We start from the raw sequence: 20,926 nt of genomic DNA, 5'->3' as shown, positions 1-20,926 counted from the left end.
TTTGTATACAATTTGTTTATACTTTAATACAAAGTACTTTTTTTATTTATTAATTTTTTCAAGGTTTTCTCACAATTTTTCTTGGCAAATGTCCAGGTCAAAGTTTTCCTACTATTTTAAAAATATTTTAATATAAAAATAACATCTGAATATCAGATTGGAGTCAGTTATGTATCATTATGCTATAACAATCCAGTATTTAGAGCAGTTCTATTTTATTACCAGTTAATAGCACATTACCATTCCTGGATCAATATAATAGTGTAATGTATCTCAATGTAATGTATCTGTATAATTAATATATTAATGTATAATGCTCTATCTGAATAATGTATTTATGTGAGAAAAAATTCAACTTTTCAATCTACTTTAAGAAACAAAAATTATACAGCACCAGCAGTTATTTTTTCCTTTAATTATTTTTGTAGAGGAAGGCAGTTTTTTATTCTCTATTTTGAGATGATTCATGTTTGATATATTTTTTTTATTCTTTTATTTGGTAATTATTCCTTTATACAAGAAAGTCATTCCATTTTATAATTCACACAAGAAAAACAACACTGAACTAAAACAAATAAAATTATGCATAACCTTGTATAAAAAAATATACACATATTTTTATTGTGTTATTATCATATCATGAACAATTGCATGCTTGAAAGCTGATATAGATCAAAGATTTTAATATCATTAGGCTTGAAAACTATATATATATATATGAATAAGGGACAGTCTAATTGCCCAGTTACAGCTGCTAATAAGAGATGCTTCATAGCATAGTTTCATAGCATGTGAAAAATGTGCTAATTCTGACTGGGATTTGAACCTAGGACCTGTCAAATGAAAGGCAGAAACACTATCAATCTGTAAGGATAAAGATTATTCTTTCACAACAGTTTCATTTATACATAAACTTAGAATATGTAATTAAACCTAGTGATGCAAAAGCCCTTTCTAGATTACTCTTTCTCATTACACCATATTTATTTGATTCATTTTAAACAGATGTAGCCCTTTTCTGAATTCTTAAATTTTTAGTTAATTAGAACATGATGAGATCGTTTTCTGAATAATTCCATACCATAATATATGTATATATATTATGTATGTATATGTATCATAATATATGACAAAATAAGACAAATTACAGTAATAATATTTAGTATTCAACTTCTCTAAAACATTTTGCACATGTGTTTTTACTGCATTAACTTCAATATACTATTTATTCTACAAATAATACTTGTTAATAGTAATTACTAGAAACATGTAGTTATTGCTTTAATTTAATTTTCATATAGTTTGGTCATCAGAGAATGAAACAAAACAAATACACAATTACCAAACTGACATAATGCCAGTAGAATGTATTTTTTTTTTTTGGCTTGATGATATTGTCACATAAGGTTGGAGTTTGTGGATGGAATATGGAAATAGAATTTTGAAGTATTTGAAAAATGCCATACCTGACTGAGATTCAAACTCAGGATCTCCGGATGAAAGATAGAGATGCTACCAGTTCGACATCTGCATTAACTGAACTACTTCAGTTCCACATTGTTATAAATTGTTCAAACAGGATGCAACATCAATCAAAGATACAGTGAACACTTAAAATCCTCCTTGTAACCTGGCATTAATATTTTTATGTACTATCTCACAGATGCAGCTGACAAATTGATTTTCTATTCCAGTTTTTTATATGACTGTGATGCATGTGAATCACTTTAATTACAAGAGGTACCAACTGGAGTCTGTTTCTTTGAGAGTAATATTGTTTTCACTATGCAGCTAGTCCCTTTAGAGAACAGAATGAAGGTATTATAGGGATGAACATCACCTGCATTACAGATTCGCTCTAGAGTTAAGGAAATTCCATTTCACTAATCGAATTACATAATAAGCCTTGAATTGGATGCTTGAAATCCTTGAATGTAAATATGACATTTTTGGTAGTGACTTTTTAAGTGACGTAATTCCTTACAATCAATCATTAATGGTATGGAACTTAACATAACTAACATATCAAAATAAGGAATACATTTTCAATATTAAGAAATAAATAAAAACTAAATGAATACGTACAATTCAAATACCGAACATTACATCATATATATGTAGCAATGTTTTTATTATATTCTAAATATGTGTTTGTCTAACTTCAATAAACAATTAACAGAAACATAAACTGACACAGAGGTTGAGAATAACAGCATGAGCCTCTGAAGGTGGCCACAAGAGCAACTGAAAATAATAAAATGTTATCACTGAAAAGATTGTATTTATTTAATCGGATTCAGTTGTCATTTAAAAAGTTCATAGTTTTAAATAATTTATAAAAAAAATTAATAAATAAATCTTTTATTCTGTTAACAAAATGATTGGTAGATATGCTTCTCCATTGATAAAAAAAGGAACTGCCACAGCATTTGCCTGGATCGATCAAGGGAAATCATGGTAAAAAATTCATCAAGCACAAAATTAATATGTAAAATACAAAATTAATATATAAAATACAAAAAAATAATGTAATGAAAGTGTCCATATTGTTCATTTAAAATATAAATGCATGAAATATTATTAAGGTAAGTAGTATGATGATGCTAAATGTAAAAAATAATTCACAATTTAGAAGGCATTAATGAAAATTATTTGAGTACATTTTTATATTTATGTTGAATGGGATCCAGAAAATTGTAGACTTTTTTAAAAATTTTAATTAGTATTATTTAAAAATTCAACTGAATAATATTGTTTCTGTAAAAAGAAAATTTATTAATTGTATTTTAAATAAATTGGTAAGAAGTCTTTACAAATTGTTCAGCAATTTATTAAAAATTACAGTGGAAGAACAGTAAGGCCCCTTCTTTTAAGCCTATTTCTTTTGGTGTATTATTACACCAAATAGTAGTGATATGTATGTTATATTTTACAAAATACTGAATTTAAATTGGTAATGTGACTATCATGGTCCGATGGTTTTAAGTTCGGCAGAATTCTGACTTAAAGTGTAAAATTAAACATCTTGTAAACTGGGTTTTTCTTTTATATGATTTATTCGATAACACAGTTGTTTGAAAAACATGTTATGTGTTGCGATTAATTTTTTAATTTATATTTTATATGAATTTTTTCTTGTGATTACAATGTTTTCATAACAGGTTTTTTGACCAGCTTCAATTTAGTAGTTGGATAGCCTGTTTTTAGGTTAGTCATATTGAAGATAATGTTGGTTTACCTAATTTAGTGATTTTTAAGTGAAAAGCAAAATTGTTATTCAGTTTTTATCAACATAACTATTCCTTTAAAAGAATTCTAAAGCAGTATAATTTATTTTGTTTTATTTGAATGTTAATTGAAATCATACAACTACAAAACTACTGTTTTATATTCTATAAGGAAAATAGGCCTAGTTAGTGCAAGTATCAAATGTATTGGAAAATCTCAATAAAAATAATCAAAAATAAGAAAGAATATTTATTGGTAAAGAAAAAGGGAATAAGAGAAATATACAGTGTAAAAAATATAAAAGTAGTCAGAAGTTAACACTTTTTCCCAAGTAAGTGATTTATTTTAGAAAAAAAAAATAAATAAAAAAAATAAAATGAAATACCATTACAATAATCCAACTAATTGCAACAAATATTGTAATGGTTTACTGAATAATTTGTTTTTAGTACACACAATTTAAGTTAAACGAAATGTTTTTAGGCCTACATTGAATTCATAAGCATTTTACTCATCAAAAAGTTGCAAAGTTGAAATTATTCTAGAATTTAAAATTCATATTTGTTCCACTGATTTAACTGCCTTTATATTTTTTTAATGAAAAAAATAATTGGTGTTTTAATACCATGCTTACATTATTAATTGTTAAATTTAAGCTTACATCCTACAACATTAAATGAGTTTATAACTAGTATTACTTTCATTTTCATTTCCCTTACATTAAAGTTATCTTTATCTTTTATTAATTTTTACTTATTTTAAAATAAATTTCAATAATCTCTTGACATTATAAAGTTTACTACTATTTCCATCTATGAATACAGTGAAAATGTTATATTTTATCTTGTTGATTTCAAATTCTGGATTACAGGTTACAGTTGATTGGATATGTAAAGAAGAGTGTCTGACTTCTAAATACATATGGTAACTATCTAGATTGTAAATAAAGAAGCGAATGGACAATCCACAGAATAATTTTTGGTTGCAGACATACATAGCTTCGATATTTACAGTAACATGTGGTCAAATTATAGGAGGAGGATACAGTATTGTAAGTGTTGTGCTGTTTTATATATTTAATTGTTAGCAAACTTTAATTAGAATATAATATTAAATTTGTCATAATTTTTTGTTACACTTTTTTTTCATCATTTATCCTGCAGTTTAAAAACATTATTAATAACTAAGTATAGTGGTCTTTTAATGTTTTAACTTACTTGTAAATACGGATCGTTGATTTGTAGTAAACTAATTATTTTCAGTAGGAGTTAATGCCAAAAAAATAACGGAAGAGTGGCATATACTATATCAATTATTATGAATAATAAAAATAATTTTCAGTAAATCGGCACTGGTAGGTGTCAGCCACTTTCAAACTATGTAGTAACATGTTATCACACACACAAAAACACAGGGACACAACACTATGTCACTGTGCCACAGAAAATAACGTTCACCGATAGCGGCCGCCGCGGCAGGTTCTATCAGGACAGATAGAAATAATAAAAAACAATAATTTAATTACATGAGTATAAAACATGTTAAATCAAGTATCGATTGACCTGATCGTTTCTTTTTTCAATTAATAAAGCAGTTCGGATTAATCGTATAATAAATAATAAATTACCACACAAACCAGCCCATACTACGCAAGCGGTCCGCGCAGCGAGCTATCCCTTATCACTGCAGAACCCTCAGTAATGCAGTGATGCTGATCCCGCTCACAACATTCAGTATAACAGATTAAAAATTCCCTATCGTTTAAAAATTTTCCCCTTTAGGAAAAAGTACCGTATACTTATTAATTACATACAGTATTTATTACTCATTCATTTAATTGTAATTATAAACAATAATCACAATAATACTAGTAAAAGGTCGTAAAAGGACACGGTGCAAAACGGTGACGTAATATTCTTGCTTATTTTCCTACTACAAATGAATGAAATAACAATACTGAATATACAAATTACAACTGCTTGGACGACATGACAGTGTACCGCCGCCTGTCAACAGCCCTTTTGTGCACATACTACCCTATCACTAATAGCGATTAACATTAGCCTTTTAAACTTTGAACGCCTTTTAGGTAGATTTCATAAGAAAACTTCCTATTGTAATGGGTAATTTGATTCGAATTCAGGAAAATTTCGACATGTTTTCGTGTTTCACATCCCCCAGACCCCAAAATCACTGTCGGTTCAAAAGTTTATATATATAATTATTTCACTTTCTTGTGGACACGATAGCTGCCGTAGCTTTCCGCCAATCAGTTTCAAATTGATACATAAAATATAACGACCGAAAATCTCGGTCGAGTTCGTTAAGGATCAAAGCCGGAAATGGGGAGGCTTTTTCGAAAAAAACAAAATATCGCTATAACTTTTTTATTAAGTAAAATATCGAATTCGTTTAAAGTTATTACTATTCTTTGGATAAGGGCCTAAAACGTATCGAAGTAAATTTATTTTATATCACCAACCATTGGCCCAGGGAATTGAAAAAATGGGATTTCGAAGACAAAAAAGAATCATACCTCACTTAATAGGCGCAGTATCGAATCGGTTTAAAATGATCGCTAGTCCTCTAAACATTACGTAAAACCTTTGTCTGAAACAATTTTTGATATGATCGACGCTTACGGCAAGGGATGACCAAAATATTTCTGGAATTGTAAGAAGATTGGACTTGTCGTATGCTAAATATGTGAAACTTTTTTCACATGCAACCATTGTCTTATTGAGTAAATTTAAAGTTTTTCTTAACTTTAAGGTGGAAATATTTTTTATACCCTACTTAGCACCGGTGAAATCTACCTCCGTCTTAAAAGGGATTTTTTTAATTATTGACCTTTAAAATACAAAAACCCAGAAAATTTTGTACACCAAAAAAAGTTGTTTGAAAAATTATACTCAATAAAATATCTTTTTTAAAAATAGAACTGTTTACAAAATAATGATAATGTCAAATTCATAATTGTACGACACCATTTTATGTGTAAAGAATAAAGATATCATGAATTCAAAAATAAATAATTTTTCTGAATTCGAGCTACAAAATAAATCTACTCCATCAGATTACAGTAGAAAGAAGTAATTCCAGAATGATTAAAAAGAAAAAAAACAACTGCTAGTCAGTATTCAATTCTAATAGCTACAATTGTTTCTAATATTCTCTATTTGGGTTTATCTAAAATTGGGTTCTGCGTTCAGAAATAGACAAAAAAAATCATGAAAAAATGTTAACTGCAGATATGTTTTTAAAATATCTTTTAGATAAAAAATAATTTTTTTCGTAGAATGTTAAAGGCTGTTATTAAAATAGTATTAGAAAACAGAAAAATTAGTTTGTGAAAAGTCTATAACAAAAAGAATTTTTCAATGAATGCGAAACAGAGACAGTATAAAACAGTGAGTGATAAAACCAATAATAGTGTGGAATTGAGACAGCAAATATGACTAAAATAGAAAACATAATAAAAGTAAAAAGAAGAATTTTGGGAAATACGTAGACCAAATAAGACAAAAGAAGGATGTAGAAAAAATCAAACAATGAAATGTATAACAATTAAAGAGGATTCAGAAATAGCTATTCCAAAGAGAAGATTAAGGTTCCTGAGTCACATGATTCGAATGGTCCCAGAATGATTAAACAAAAATCTTATCGATAAATTTTGGCATCTCAAAAGTTCAGGTGGAAATATTAAACAAAAAAAAAATTATTGAAGAAATAGAAAATATCAAAAAAGACTACCTTGATAAAAAGAAATTTAAAGAAATAGTACCCAACGCAAACAGTACCCTGCGGTAGAACAGAAAGTTCAGAGACATCGATGGTTTAAAGAACGAAGAGGAAACCACAGTAAAGTGATGAAGGAAATAAGAAAGAAAACAAGAAATAGTATTCGCGTGGTTTTTAGAAGGCCCAAACATGATAAAAAAAAAACAAAAAAAAACAAAAAAAACAAAAATTGTGCTTTAATTTATTTATGTACATTACTATAGATTTTTCAAAAAGAATGCCCCCGAATTTTGATAAGAAAATACAGCGTGTACCAAAAAGGATTTCAAAACCTTCTTTTCGTTGTTTCCAGTACTTTTAAATTCTTTACGAGAGTGTTTTTTTTTGCTCTTCTGTAAATTTTCTGGAGCTGTTCTTTAGTTTTTCCTTTTCATCTAGTTTGAAACCCTCAATTGTTTTTCGAAACTCTTTTTTCCGTTATTTTTCTAATTTTTATTTAATTTTTCTAGGTCTTAGTTTACTTCCCCGTGCTATTCATTTTTGTTTTTCTATTTCTGTAAAAATTAAAATAATTTTTTTGTAAGTATATTGTCACTCATTCTATAAATATGACAAAAAACCTGATTTTGGGGTCTGGGGGATGTGAAATACGAAAACATGTCGAAAAAAACATATGACGAGAAACGTTTTTGCATTTCATGGTAAAGAAATCTTTTCTTATTTTTTTGGTAGTTTTTAGCCTATAATCTTCCTCTGCTCTTTGTGTCCAAAAATCTTCCTTAAAATCTTTAATCTTAAATCTTTCTTCTTTTAAAAGATTTTTTACATTAAACTTTCCTGAACACTCGCTTGCATATAAGGCTTTGGGCAAATTATTGTTGTATGGTAGTTATTAATTTTATGGTAGTTAAAAAAAAAAAAAACAGTTTGTGAAAAATCCCGTTGTCAGTTAAACTTAGGAATAAGTTTTTCGTGTATCTGAAAATTATCCGGAAATTATTAATTTATATCAAGTTTTGTTTTTAATCGATCATGAAATAAGTTAACAAATTGATGAAATCGAACTGACGAAGTTGAAATAACGATTTAAAAGAAAATTATTGTAAATAATTCCGTTATAAAATATAATTTAACAGTTAAATAATATTCTATTTGATGGAAATAAATTGTAGAGTAGAAAGAATGCTTTACTTCCATTAAAATTCTTTGTACATTCTAAAATATTTCACTTTCATTTTTGATAAGCGCTACCGAGCGTTATATTATTATTATTATTATTACTACAACTTTTTTTTGATTCGTGTTAAGACGTTACGAAAAATTCATTGAAATGAGTTATTTATTTATTTTACTGATCTAATTATTTGATAATAACCTTATCTAGAACTGAAATGACTTGTAATAATTTTCTAAAAAAAAAAAAAAAAAAAAAAAAAATACTTATACAGAGTAGATGTAGCGTTATTTTCACAACGCATGGTGTTGATTAATTATTTTAATTAATAAGCATGTGCATGGATGCGTGGTAGAATTCGATTTTATTTCATATTTTCTTGAAAATTAATCGTTTAATTTTATGGTTTTTGTACAATTTTTATTTTGTTCCTACTTTTTCAGCCGCTACAATATATAAAATAGACAAGAGTTAAATATTAAAAATTAAAAAACGACTGCCAAAAAAAAAATATTGCTCTTTAATCTAGGATAATTACTAATAAAGGATAAATTAAAGAGCGTCTGAGTGACAGTTTTGTATGTAGTATATATATATATATATATATATATATATATACTTTTAAATAACGTTTATGTACATTTAATACCGGTGATGATTTGAAAGTTACCACATTTATTATTTAACAGCTATCAGTCCTATCGTATTTCTGTTTACAGGCATGTACGAGTATACCATTCTCGAAAGCAACCTTCCTTTGAAAATTTATTTTCAAAGGGGTGGAACCCACCCTTTCCGCTACATCTATCCCAACTCAAAAATCTTAAACGACAATGGTAACATTTAATTACATTAATTGACAACCCGAAAAAAATAATGAATTTTGGTTAAAAGAAAATTAAAATCCGCCCACCCCTTCGCTCGGTAGGTGCGAAAAACCATTTGAGGTAGTACTTTTTTAAATTTCAGTCCAACAAAAATAACTATAAAATTACATGATTTATTTCTTAAACCATTTGAAATAATCGTAATCTGTGGATTAAAACTGTGAAAATTATTTGTTAAATTACCAACACACAATTTCGCCCTTAAATGTTTTCTAAATTTTCAAAAGTTAAGAACTTGTTTTTTTAAAATGATGTAGCTTGTGACACATCATTAGGAGGCCCTTTAAATGACAAGTAATTTATTTCAAGTTGAATAAAAATTGGTCCACTGGTATTGAAGTTATGATTAAAAATGTGTTTTTTTTTTTTTTTAGGTTACGTTGGGATATAATGTTACAACTCAATGTATTAGGTCTGAATTCGTCCATTCTTGTTAAAAATATGGGTTTTAAGTCTCCAGCACTGAAAAAACGTAAACAAAGCACTATAACATCAGTTAAACATACGAAAAACCAACAACAAGGTACCTACTTCTTTCCTGGCAACATGTTGAAAAATTGATTACCTTGTTATAACAGGTTATAATTTTCAGCCAATTATTGAGATCGTAGTTTCTATGGTAAATTTTTGCAAATTGTTTTCTTTCATATTGTATGTGATTAGTGGCAAAAAGTATTTACTGCATTTATTTCATCGTGTTTTATTTTGTAACTATTTTGAATATTTTTGGTATGTTCACATGTTTATATTTTATTTTATAATTAATTGGGTAGTTTTTATGTTACTCTGATCAAGGTTTTACTCGTGTTTTCTCTCCATCTATCAAGAAAAATTCTAGGGAAGTTCCTCTTTTTGTCATCCGTGAACTAGCGTATCTCCTCATTCCTGATGTGTTCTATATAATGTATTATTATGTAAAGATCAGAATGAAATATTTATTTATTTGTATATTTTTGTGTAATCTATAGTTTACAATTTAATGTAAAAGACGAGTACTACCCATTAATGTACAAGTAAATAATAATAACATTATTTACGATGTACCTTTTTTCCACTTGAGGGAAATGAATCAGTCAGAGGCGTTTTCTGGTTAATCATCTTTAGTTAAGTTGAGGTAGACTGCTTGGGCTCGATTACAAGTACGAATTAAGTCACTGACACGCACACAGACTGAAGCGTTTGTCGAATTGATAAGTCGGTATTTTATTATACAGTCGCTCTACAATACGTGGAAATGTTGACGCATTTACCAAGAAACAAAGCTGTGAACGCTATTGAGTGGTTTTCTAACAGACTTGTTGAGTAATCAAGTCCGTTGTCAGTTAAGCGATTTATGATTGCATTGTTATAGGTTTGTCCCGTCAGACGCAGCATTTTAAGCTGTTTTTATTATTTCGGTTTATTTCTTTAAATTATATCTTTTATTATTTTTTAAAACTAAATAGGAGTATATTTTTTGTTAATCAAATTAAATTAAGTAATTAAAATGATTGGAAGAAGTGAAAAACTTAAGTTTATAGTAAAAATTATAAAAGTATTTGAACTCCTTTATTGCCGCACATTTTATAACTTTTCCTCGAATTTCAGCACACCTCCTTACGTTCCACGATCAGATTGACATTGTAATCCAACGGGTTAAACGTAATTATAAACGATAAATGTATCACTGCCACGGGGTGAGCAACTTAAAACCTAACCGCTACAGAACAAACACAGTTGTGATATGTAAGATTTTATATATGACATGGATAAATGAAAACGTAAATTAAATTCTGTACATTCGTTAGTAAAATTTACATTTTTACTGTATTTCTTACAAAAGATTTTCGAAGTGAGCGCCCAGCGTAGTGATACAATCTTGTAGTCGAGTGATCGTATTGAAAATCACTAGACGTAAAAAATTGTTGTAAATGCCGTAAATTTCTTGTTGAATATTCGCTTTCATTTTATTGATAGTGTGGGATTTTATTCATAAACGCTATCCTTCAAATAGCCCCGAAGGAAAAAAAAGAGGCAAATCTAGGAATGCGGAGGCCATCATCCTCTGCTGATAGTTCATTCTTCTGAAAAAGCCACACGAATGCTTGATTGTGAATCGTTTGATGTTGCACTGTCTTGTTGGAAGAAGCCGTACTCTTTTTCACGAATTTTTAACTGGGCGTAGAATTCTTCGAAAATTGTACGATACAATTCTGTATTGACAGTCCGGTCAAAAATACCGTAACGAGAAACAGCATACACCGATTTTCTCATCGTGAAGTGGCCACTCAAACATGTGGTAAAGATTTTCAATCATCCGATTTGGTATTGTGCGAATTAACAAGTCCAGTTAAGTGAAACCGTGATTAATCTACATCTTATACAGCATCGTATCTATCTGTTCATCGACAATATTTTTGAGAAGCCGTTTGTTTAATTTTAAAAAAAACATTTTGAGCTTTTCCAGCCCCCACGTAACCTGCATCATTTTAACTAGAGGCGGACTTAGTGATCATTCTTATAAGTCGACCGTTCGTTATTGGCAATTACTGTGAATTAGTTAAAACTCAAGTGTGAGATTACTAGCGATCCGTTAGAGGATTTATTTTTAGCGTATTCCTAGTGTGATTGCATCCTTTTTTCAATACCGTTTATTAAATAAACAGTTTGCACAGTAACTCTGAGAGTTAAATAAAGTATTCAAGGGGTGTAGATACAAAAGTCGATAACTGACTTCTAAGTGATTTAAGAGTAAGCACAAAAAAATATATATTCTGTTTTATAGATTGAGTAGTATAGATATAGAAGTCGATAACTGACTTCGAAATGATTTTACAGTAAACACACAAAATTAATATATTCTGTTTTATAAATTGAATAGTTGCAAAGGTGTTTTTCTTTAATTAAATCACTATTGTTGAAATTCCAAATACAATTGTTATTTTGAACAGCTGTATTTCGTTTTCTTAAAACACAGGTGTAATATCGAAGTTTACTTCTAATGGTGGAAATGTCTGATTTTACACCACTTTTGTCTAATTAAGTGATAAAATCTCTCAATCTTATCACAACAAACAATAATAATTTGTTATTATGGATTTTATTAAAAATATATTGATTATAATGACATTATATGTTTATAAAATTGTTTTATATTGAGAGAAAAAAAGGCTGTAAGTTTGGTAAATTACTTTAAATTGATTGATAACGACAAACATAAATTTATTTCATTTAAATTTTCAATTCTTCATTTTCTTTTTGCTGTTCACATCTGTCTATATCATTTGTATAATTTTATTTTCAGAATCAATTTTTGTCTCTCGTTGCCATTTTTCAGAAATTGCAGGGCAGGGCTGCGGACGAGTGTCTAGAGGGTCCCCCGATCTTGTAGGGGTCGGCTGGATGGAATAAAGCCGTGGTCACTCCACCGGCTGGGGTCCCGGGGGCTTTCCCCACTTCCGAGCTAGAGCTGTTGGCATGTAACTATGTGTATGGTAAGCTTGAGTGTTGCGAGAGTTGTTTGTGTGTGCGCGGTTGGTGTATTCGTGTTGGTATGTTTGGTTCAAGTGTGTTTGGTGTTGTTTTGTGCTGGTTTTTTTAGTTACTTGTGGATCTGTTTTTGTGTGTGTATGTGTCTTGCTATTTGCTTGTTGTCTGAATGTGTGTGTGTGTGTGTGTGGGCGCTTCCCCCCCCCCCTCTTCTGAAGTAATGCTATTTCCAGGAGGGACGGCTCACCAGGGGTGGAGGTTTAGTCGGTAGTGCGCAGGAATACATACGCCTTTTTTACTATCTTGCGGAACATGTTAGCGAGTCCGATACTGTTTCGGCGCCCGTAAATGGGGTTCCTCCACCTTTTAAAAAAAAGGAAAAAGAACTAAAGTGTGCAGCCAATAATGAGCATAAATATACATTTTTTTTCTTTTTTAATTGAATTGTCTGTTGCATGAAGAAAAGGCTGAATATTTGAAACTCTTTCCAATATTAGAGCGTTACAGAGACTCACCTCCTACAAATACATTTTGTATATTTCATGTCAAATTCATAAGCTTTACACAATTTAAATTTAAAGTGCCAAAATTATATTTTAGATTTTGTTTTGCTGTTTTCTGCCAACTGTATGCTTTAAAATCAGAAGATGCTACATTAACACTACCAAATCTTTAAAAATTATTAAAATATTCTTCTGGTCAATTTTTCTTTCTTTTCTATTAGTGTTATATTAATAAATTCTATAATGTTTTCAAAATACAAAAATATTCTAGAACATTTAGAATGCAATTTGTTGTAAATTTAGAGATGAGCAATGTATTCAAACTAAGATGACTTCCATCTTCAGGTTTTGTATTAAACAGCAAAAATGTAATCTTAACAGCATAAATGAAATGTAAAACATTTCATTTATTTGGTTTTTTTTCTAATTAAATAATACTACTGTATTATACAAAGGCGCTATATTTTTTTTTCTGTTTAGCCTCCGGGAATTACCGTTTAGATATTACTTCAAAGGATGATATGTATGAATGTAAATGAAGTGAAGTCTTGTAAATTCTCAGTTTGACCATCCCTGAGATGTGTGGTTAATTGAAACTCAACCACCAAATAACACCGGTATTCACGATCTAGTATTCAAATCTGTATAAAAGTAACTGCCTCTACTAGGAATTGAACGCTGGAACTCTCGACGTCCAAATCAAGTGATTTGGGAAGACGCGTTCACCACTAGACCAACCCGGTGGGTTAAAGACGCTATATTATTATTAGATAAGTTTACAGTAGTAGAGATTGTTAAAAAACGTAGAAAAAGTTGGTTTTTGCATTTATATCCCTCATATGTGTGTTTATTTTAGTGATTTAAAAAAAAAAAAATAGTTTAAATCCACCCAAGTATAGTATTATTTAGAACATTTTTTTGTGTAAATTATTTAATTAGCTGATAAAATCTTTGCAAATAATTATAAATTTTAAGCTTGTCTGTACCGACCGTTTGTTGACAGTACTGTTGAAGCTCGGTAGGGAAAAAATTGTATGGTGAGGTATTCCTGTTTTAATTTACCAAATACATTCATGTTTTAAAGCGCCAAAAACCGTTGTCTAGTTAATGCAAACATTCCATCTTATAACATAAGAAAATCTTAAATTGATTTGTTTAAAATATGTCTCTGTTTCTTAAATTTCTCTTAATTAATTTTTGAATTAATCTCTATTTTTTACATAAGGTAAAAAATAATATTAATGCTTATAAAAAATGTTGAAAAAAGAAACTTAAAAGAACCATTATATTTTATGACCAAGACAACTTCTCATTTGTGCGACTCGATCGAAAAATAGGGTTTGAAATATTTCATAACGTGTTTTTTTTTTGGGGGGGGGAGTTTCTGGCCCGGATACGATATTCTTTTTGTAATAGACAAAGATATATCATATTATATATCTAAATTACCGTAAAAAAATAACCATCTGCTTTACGGTAATTGGCGTGAATAGCTGAATTCGAATACATGAAAGTAAATGGACGGGCCTAAGAAAACGTAAAACATAAGATAGTGTGTCATCGTTAATAAATTAAGACAGTAATGTATCAAAATTGAGTTTCCTTGTAATAATTGAATAAATTACAACTTATAATTTAAAAAAAATTACAATCGTATGAGATAGTTTTTAGTTGTAATAAGATAAATAATTTACTAGATACACAGTACAGAAATGTCTCTAAAGGAAACATGATCTGTATTATTATGTAATCATGAATTCGAATTCGAAGTGTAGGCTAAATGTCAGCTAAATTATACTTACCGACTGTGTTTGTCAATTTAGAAACGGACGAGACAGATGACACTCGATGTCATGAATCTGAAATTGAATTCATTGTAAAAGCACTTCAATGTTATCCTAAAATACCATCTATATTTATTTAAAAAGATAGTATCTAGATAATTAATTTGTTAACACTATGAATGTAAAAAATGTATATTATTATTATTTATAACCTTGCTTTTTGATTTTTTAAAAATAAATAAATTTATATTATAATTAAATATTGTTCAAATAAAAGGAACAAAAGCCTTTATTTATATTAATTAGAAACGATTTCGTGCTCTCATCATCAGCTCTTAAAATTAATCTCGAAAAATCTAGTATTTATTTTTTATAAAACTTTTATTTTTGTTGCAGTTCGGATTGTTAAAATATGATAGAAATTCCGTTTAAAAATATTTTCTAATTAATAGATTTTTTACTGTATAGTTTTTAGCAATTATGAACTGATGATGTGGGATAATCTAGTGTTTTTTTTTCAGTTTTGTAAAAATAATTATAATTATTATTTTTAACTTTATTTGATTTTTATTGCAGCTGATTATTAAAAGTAAGCTGATTTAATATTCGTTTGGAGAGAGACAAACCAAATCTTTTGTCTAATGTTCTGCCTGGCGACAGGTCCCTTACGCCATTATTACTTTCATCTATTTCTATCCCAAGCCTTCTTCTTCATCCCCAAGTAAATTGCAATCTTCACCGGATGAAGTTAATAGATAACTTCATCCTTCTTCTTTCTCGTTTCCTCTCTTCTCTCTCATAGTAACCTCTCTCCTCGCTTCTCAATTGACCCTTCCGGTGTAATTGTCAAGACACCACTCCCTTTAACCAGTTTCCTCTTTTTTTATGTACTTCCTGCATAAGTGATATTTCTTCTTTAATCCTGTTCATTGCTTTCTCATTCCTCACTTTATCCGTCCGTCTTATTTTTTCCATCCTATTGCATATCCACAGCCAAAAGACTAAATCCTTCTCCCGTTCCTTATCGTCCATGCTTCACTCACATACAAGACACTTTATACATAGCAGTTGGCTACCTCTTCCATAAATCTAAATCCAGACTTTTATTACATTGTAAATTCGTCTTTTTAGTGATGGCTTCCTTTGCCATCGCTATTCTTCCTTTTATTTCCATTGCGCTCTTCCAATTCTTTGTCACCATAACACCCAAATATTCGTAATTTTTACCAAGTTGTTATGAGAACGGATAAAATTTTTTTATGATGCGGATTAAATAATTATTCAACTTTAAAAAATAAATAACTATTTATATACAGAATGATTCAGAAGGAAAGGGAAATAATTTGGGAACTGACTGTAGAGTTGACTGAATTACGGAGAAACGTTCAACCAAATATATGTCCAAAACGTTTGTTATCGATATATGGCAATGAGAAATTTTCAAACGCTGCGCTTAAACAAATTCATTGTTTAAAATTCCAGATAATTTCTTCTGGTGACACGTTGTTTTTCTATGAAAGGACCTATTAATTGGTTCTCGATCATGCCACACCAAACGTTCACCAAAAATCGTTGCTGAAAAATTGATTCAAATACAGCATGTGGATTTTCTTCAGACCATCGATGTGAATTCTGTATGTTGTTTATGCCATTACGTATAAAAGTAGTTTCGTCTGAAAATAGTATGAACAGAATTAAGTGTTAATTATTGTTAACTCGTTGACAAAACTGCAGTCGTCTGGCATGGTCACCAAACTGGAGGCGTTGAACTTTCTGTACATGATAAGGTCGCAGTCCGTGAACATGTAATTTCCCCCATATTGAACTTTGTGGAATTTTGAGTCGTGTAAAAATTCTTCGCGTACTCGTTGTAGGCTAAACTGTACCACTTAAAGAATGTTTTCCCTTTCATCACCATATACCGGTTGAGTTCCAATGAAACAAGAGCGCTTGGATGTGTACCATTCTTACGAATATTAAAAATTCTACAAAATACTTTACGGTTTGGAACTACGAGTCCAGGATAGCTACGTCGGTATTCTTCTATCGTGGCTGGAGCACTTTCATCGCAAAAGCCGAACACAAAAATCTTACCAGCATACTCTGCATGAGTGAATAAAACCCGCATTTTACAAAACAAAAAATTCAAAACAGAATTTCACCTTATTAAATTCAGATTCAATTGGAAAAATGTAGGTACAGTTTAAAGCGAAACAAACATAAAAACACTTTATATAACTTCATTCTGAAAAATAATTAAACACAATCAGTATTATGTCAATAAAAACTAAACAGCCTAATGTTTATTATTAACACGTAACCAAATTTTTTGATAACAATGAGTAGTATTCTAATTATTCTCAAAGCATACAGTTAGTATTGCCAACCTAATTTTTTAAAGGTCTAAATTTATTTAACTCTTAATATTTACAAATTCATAACATTTTTCTACTAAGTTTTGTTCTGTTTTTTTTAATAATAAAATTTAAGTTTCTGTTTTTCGTAGACTTATTATTACATGAATTTTCTCAGAATTAAATTCTCTCCAAGTTTTGAAAATAAAATTTAGCATTTGTAAGTCGTTTAATAAAGTTATTGTACTTAGAATCTAAAAAAAAACATGTTTTTCATCACAGAATTTTTTATATTGGATGTTATGAAAACTACGGAAGATATTGTTCTAGAACCTGTTTTATTCGATTTTCCAAATCATAAAACTTAAGAAACCATCAAATTTACCCCTTATATGGAATGGAATGGAATGCAAAAGTGGCGGGAGTTTCGCAAATTCTCCCTTCGAATCGCAGAGCCTGTCCCTTGCTGCTGTATGATTCTGTAATCGGGCGTGTTTAAGGGTTTATTTTAATGAAGGGTCTAAGTTTTAAGTTTTATTATATTTTATGGACGGATTTATGATTAGCATTCCATATCCGTTTGGACCAGCGTTCTCATACCCATTTCTGGGTCCAACCGCGGGAGGCTAGGCTTTTAAAACCTGTGCCCCCGACTTAATTCCCCTTCAGACCGTCCGCTGAAGTCCTTTCGGTGCTAGTGTTTCATAGGCTAGCAGGAATACGCCACAAAGGGGCCCTAGTTTTGGAGGGAGCAATGCGCCCCCTGAAGGAGAAGATCTTCATCTACTTCTTCGATGGCTGCCCTTCACGTTGCATCTCTGCTGGGCTCTTTTACCCCTTATATCATACTTTAAAAATTTTAGTATGATCTCATTTCACCGGGGGAATTGAAATCAGGGAGGAAATATTTCACTAGCCGTAACTGGATAACAAATCGTTTTTGAACATATGTTTGTATGAACTTTTTTCCTTATTTCAAGGTCTAGAATCAGTTTCCAAATTATTTCCTTTTCTTTCTGAATCACTTTGTATAATTAGTATTGCGTATATGTAAGATGAATTAATACAAATATTGTAGACAAGCAATGTCTATTTAGCGCTGCAAGTGATATAATAATATCTTTACTATGATCACTGTAGGAAGTGGCTGTAGAATACTGTTATGAACATTGCTACTCTCAGGGAAAGCAACTCTTAATTGATATCTCTTGATCTTTTGGTGCTTTACAAGCGTCACACTCATAACAAAAAATTACAAAAGATTTTGTGTAATAATAAATTAATATACTCCTTTCTGTGGTAAAAATACGCTGTTTTTATCCGGTAGGGAATATATATATATATATCCTGATTTGAACAAATCAGGAATCATTTTGTTCAGAATAAAAGGCTTTACATATTATATAATAAAACGTAATTCGATAAAAGTAATATTTACTAACCTATTAACAATTAAAACATTTTAAATTGCCGCCATTGTGGAATTTTTAAAGGTAAAATGTTCAAATTTTTGTTAGCTACATGTACACATGCTCAATATATTTCATTAAAATATCTCATTCCGCGCGGGCGTTAGTGTGTGTGTGTGTGTGTGTGTGTGTGTGTGTGTGTGTGTGTGTGGATTTCATATCTATTTATATACGGAGTATATTTATTAAAAAAAAAGAAGAAAGCATATATATATATACGGATATATAACCATATATATAGTGTTACAAAATTTGGCAACTTAAATGTGTTTTTGACATCCTGACCCCTGTAGGAGACGATCCCAGCCGCCACACCACCCGCTCCAATTTAGCCCTGCTAATTAACAATTTTAATGAATAAAATACTCATCGGTTATCAGATGTGCCGAACCAGTTAAGAAATATTTATTGATCATTTAATATGTCTTAATTTATTTAAATTTAAAATATATAGTTACTAGGAAAATAATAAATAAAGAATAAATGTTTTTAATTATCAGATTTATAAGAAAGATAACTGCGTCTATGTTTTTTTTTTATTTTTTCCTTGTTAATGTTGTATTAAAACATTATTCATATATTGCTTGATCTTTGCTTAATTAGTGTACAATACTAATAATAAAAGTGGTATTATTACCATACCACTCTCTCCAAACAATACAGCTGTCCAATACTCTTTCTGGGCATACCTTTCTTTATGCTAGTTAATCTAGTGATAGAAAATGCTTTCGCATGTACTAATCTAGAAAATGAACACAACATATCAGAACTTGATTTTATGTGGGTATTCTATATTGCAAAATTTCACCTACTCCTGAAACAAGAATTTGTAGAATGTAAAAAATATAGAGGAAGATGAAACTTTCAGTTATGTAAATGAAGTAATTGAGGGTTAGTAAATATGTCAATTTAAAGCACTAGGAGAAGAGAAAGGAATGAATATATCAAACCAGTCACTGACTGATAATGCCATATAAAAAAGGCTTGTTGAAACATTTACTGTGAATTGTTTGTGTTACTTTACCCAAATATGGTTGGAGGATAATTTTCTTATATGATTCTTGACTTTTTTGTTGGTTTTTACCTTCAGCATAACAAGCTGTACAAGTTTTCATGAAATAGGGATCAAACAGTTTGTCTTGATTGCATAAATGAATACTGGTTAAAAAAAGCAAAGTGGCAAATGTATTGGATAACATTAATCATTTCTGTTTGTTAGCAATCTTTAATTAATAATTACTGATTAATAATGTTGCATACAAATGTTTTTCATTGTTCTTGAAATGTTTTATTATGTAAATTATTTATGGGTTTTTTAATATTGATGTGTTTTAGGTGAAGGAAAGAGGTATAAGGAATACAGGTAAAGCATGCAAGGGCATTAGATCAAAACTACATGATTTTCAACCACCTCCACCTTTAACACAGTTGAAGACAAGAAGATTATAATAAATCTGGAAAAACAACCTAGATCTCATACAGCATTGTATATAGCTACAATTTCTTACAGATGAGATCTTAATGTTTCAAGCTCAAAGTATAGAAATTTTGCAGCTCCTGATTTGAAGTATGTCTGTAAATATGTATTATTAAAATTTTTGTTATACTCAGGATAATTTTGCCTGCTGCAATACTGTTTATTACAGTTCCAAAATAGAGTAGATGTACTCTGTATTTTATCACAGAAATGTACTCTTTTTATCAGAGACATTTCTTGGAACATATATCTCCCATAAAGATGCAGAAAAATAAAACAATGAAAGATAAGGTTTGTTGTGTATTAGTATAGCAACTAACTTGCTGATTGATTAATTCTTGGATTTAATGGCCAAAGATTACAATCCATTTTTAAAATTAAACAATTTTCTAATCCAACTTTCTACAGCAACATAATTATGTTTATTGACACATTGTCATTCATAGCTATTACATTATCTAAATATACTTAATCTAATTTTATTGAGACTATCACATGGAATTATAGATTAGTTGTTTAATCATTTTATTTTTTTTATTTCTCTCTCTCTATATATATATCTTTCTTATCCTGTGTTTTTGTCTATTGGTAACTCACAGTGTCTCTTAGTTTTTCATGCTTTAATTTTTTCTTTTGTTCAAAACATGTTACTGTATTAGTAAAATAATAGCAAGTGAGAAGAATAAAATATTATATTCAAGTGAAGTTGAAAATTGTTGACAAAGGACAATATGATTATTATTTTCCTCATTATTATTATTATTATTATTATTATTATTATTATTATTATTAATGATGTTAATAATGTTAATAATTATTATGGATAGCATAATTGGTCATG

The 20,926-nt window shown here is 29.5% G+C and overlaps 1 protein-coding gene and 1 long non-coding RNA gene across 6 annotated transcripts in view; one reads left to right on the top strand and one right to left on the bottom strand.

Moving 5' to 3' along the window:
• The window catches only part of LOC142329334 (uncharacterized), a 76,899-nt gene extending 71,979 nt beyond the window's left edge, over positions 1-4,920 (bottom strand). For 3 of the 4 annotated variants that reach the window (XM_075373819.1, XM_075373823.1, XM_075373821.1), the window contains exon 1: positions 4,446-4,920. The gene's annotated coding sequence lies outside the window, so the exon portion shown is untranslated. Of the gene's footprint in view, positions 1-2,085; positions 2,245-4,445 lie in introns of all 4 variants that reach the window. The other variant, XM_075373820.1, reaches the window with a different exon arrangement.
• On the top strand, positions 183-20,506 carry LOC142329335 (uncharacterized). Of its 2 annotated transcripts, none has more exons than XR_012757471.1 (4): positions 183-278; positions 4,100-4,279; positions 9,405-9,649; positions 19,944-20,506. It is a non-coding gene; the product is annotated as an uncharacterized LOC142329335 (long non-coding RNA). The 2 variants fall into 2 exon arrangements; XR_012757470.1 differs by having other exon boundaries at positions 187-263.
• Positions 20,507-20,926: the final 420 nt, after the last annotated feature.

The sequence above is a fragment of the Lycorma delicatula genome, chromosome 8 (genome assembly GCF_047948215.1).
Source record: "Lycorma delicatula isolate Av1 chromosome 8, ASM4794821v1, whole genome shotgun sequence".
Classification (NCBI taxonomy): domain Eukaryota; kingdom Metazoa; phylum Arthropoda; class Insecta; order Hemiptera; family Fulgoridae; genus Lycorma; species Lycorma delicatula.
Note: the sequence above shows the minus strand (reverse complement) of the source record. Positions and strands in the feature narration are given on the sequence as shown.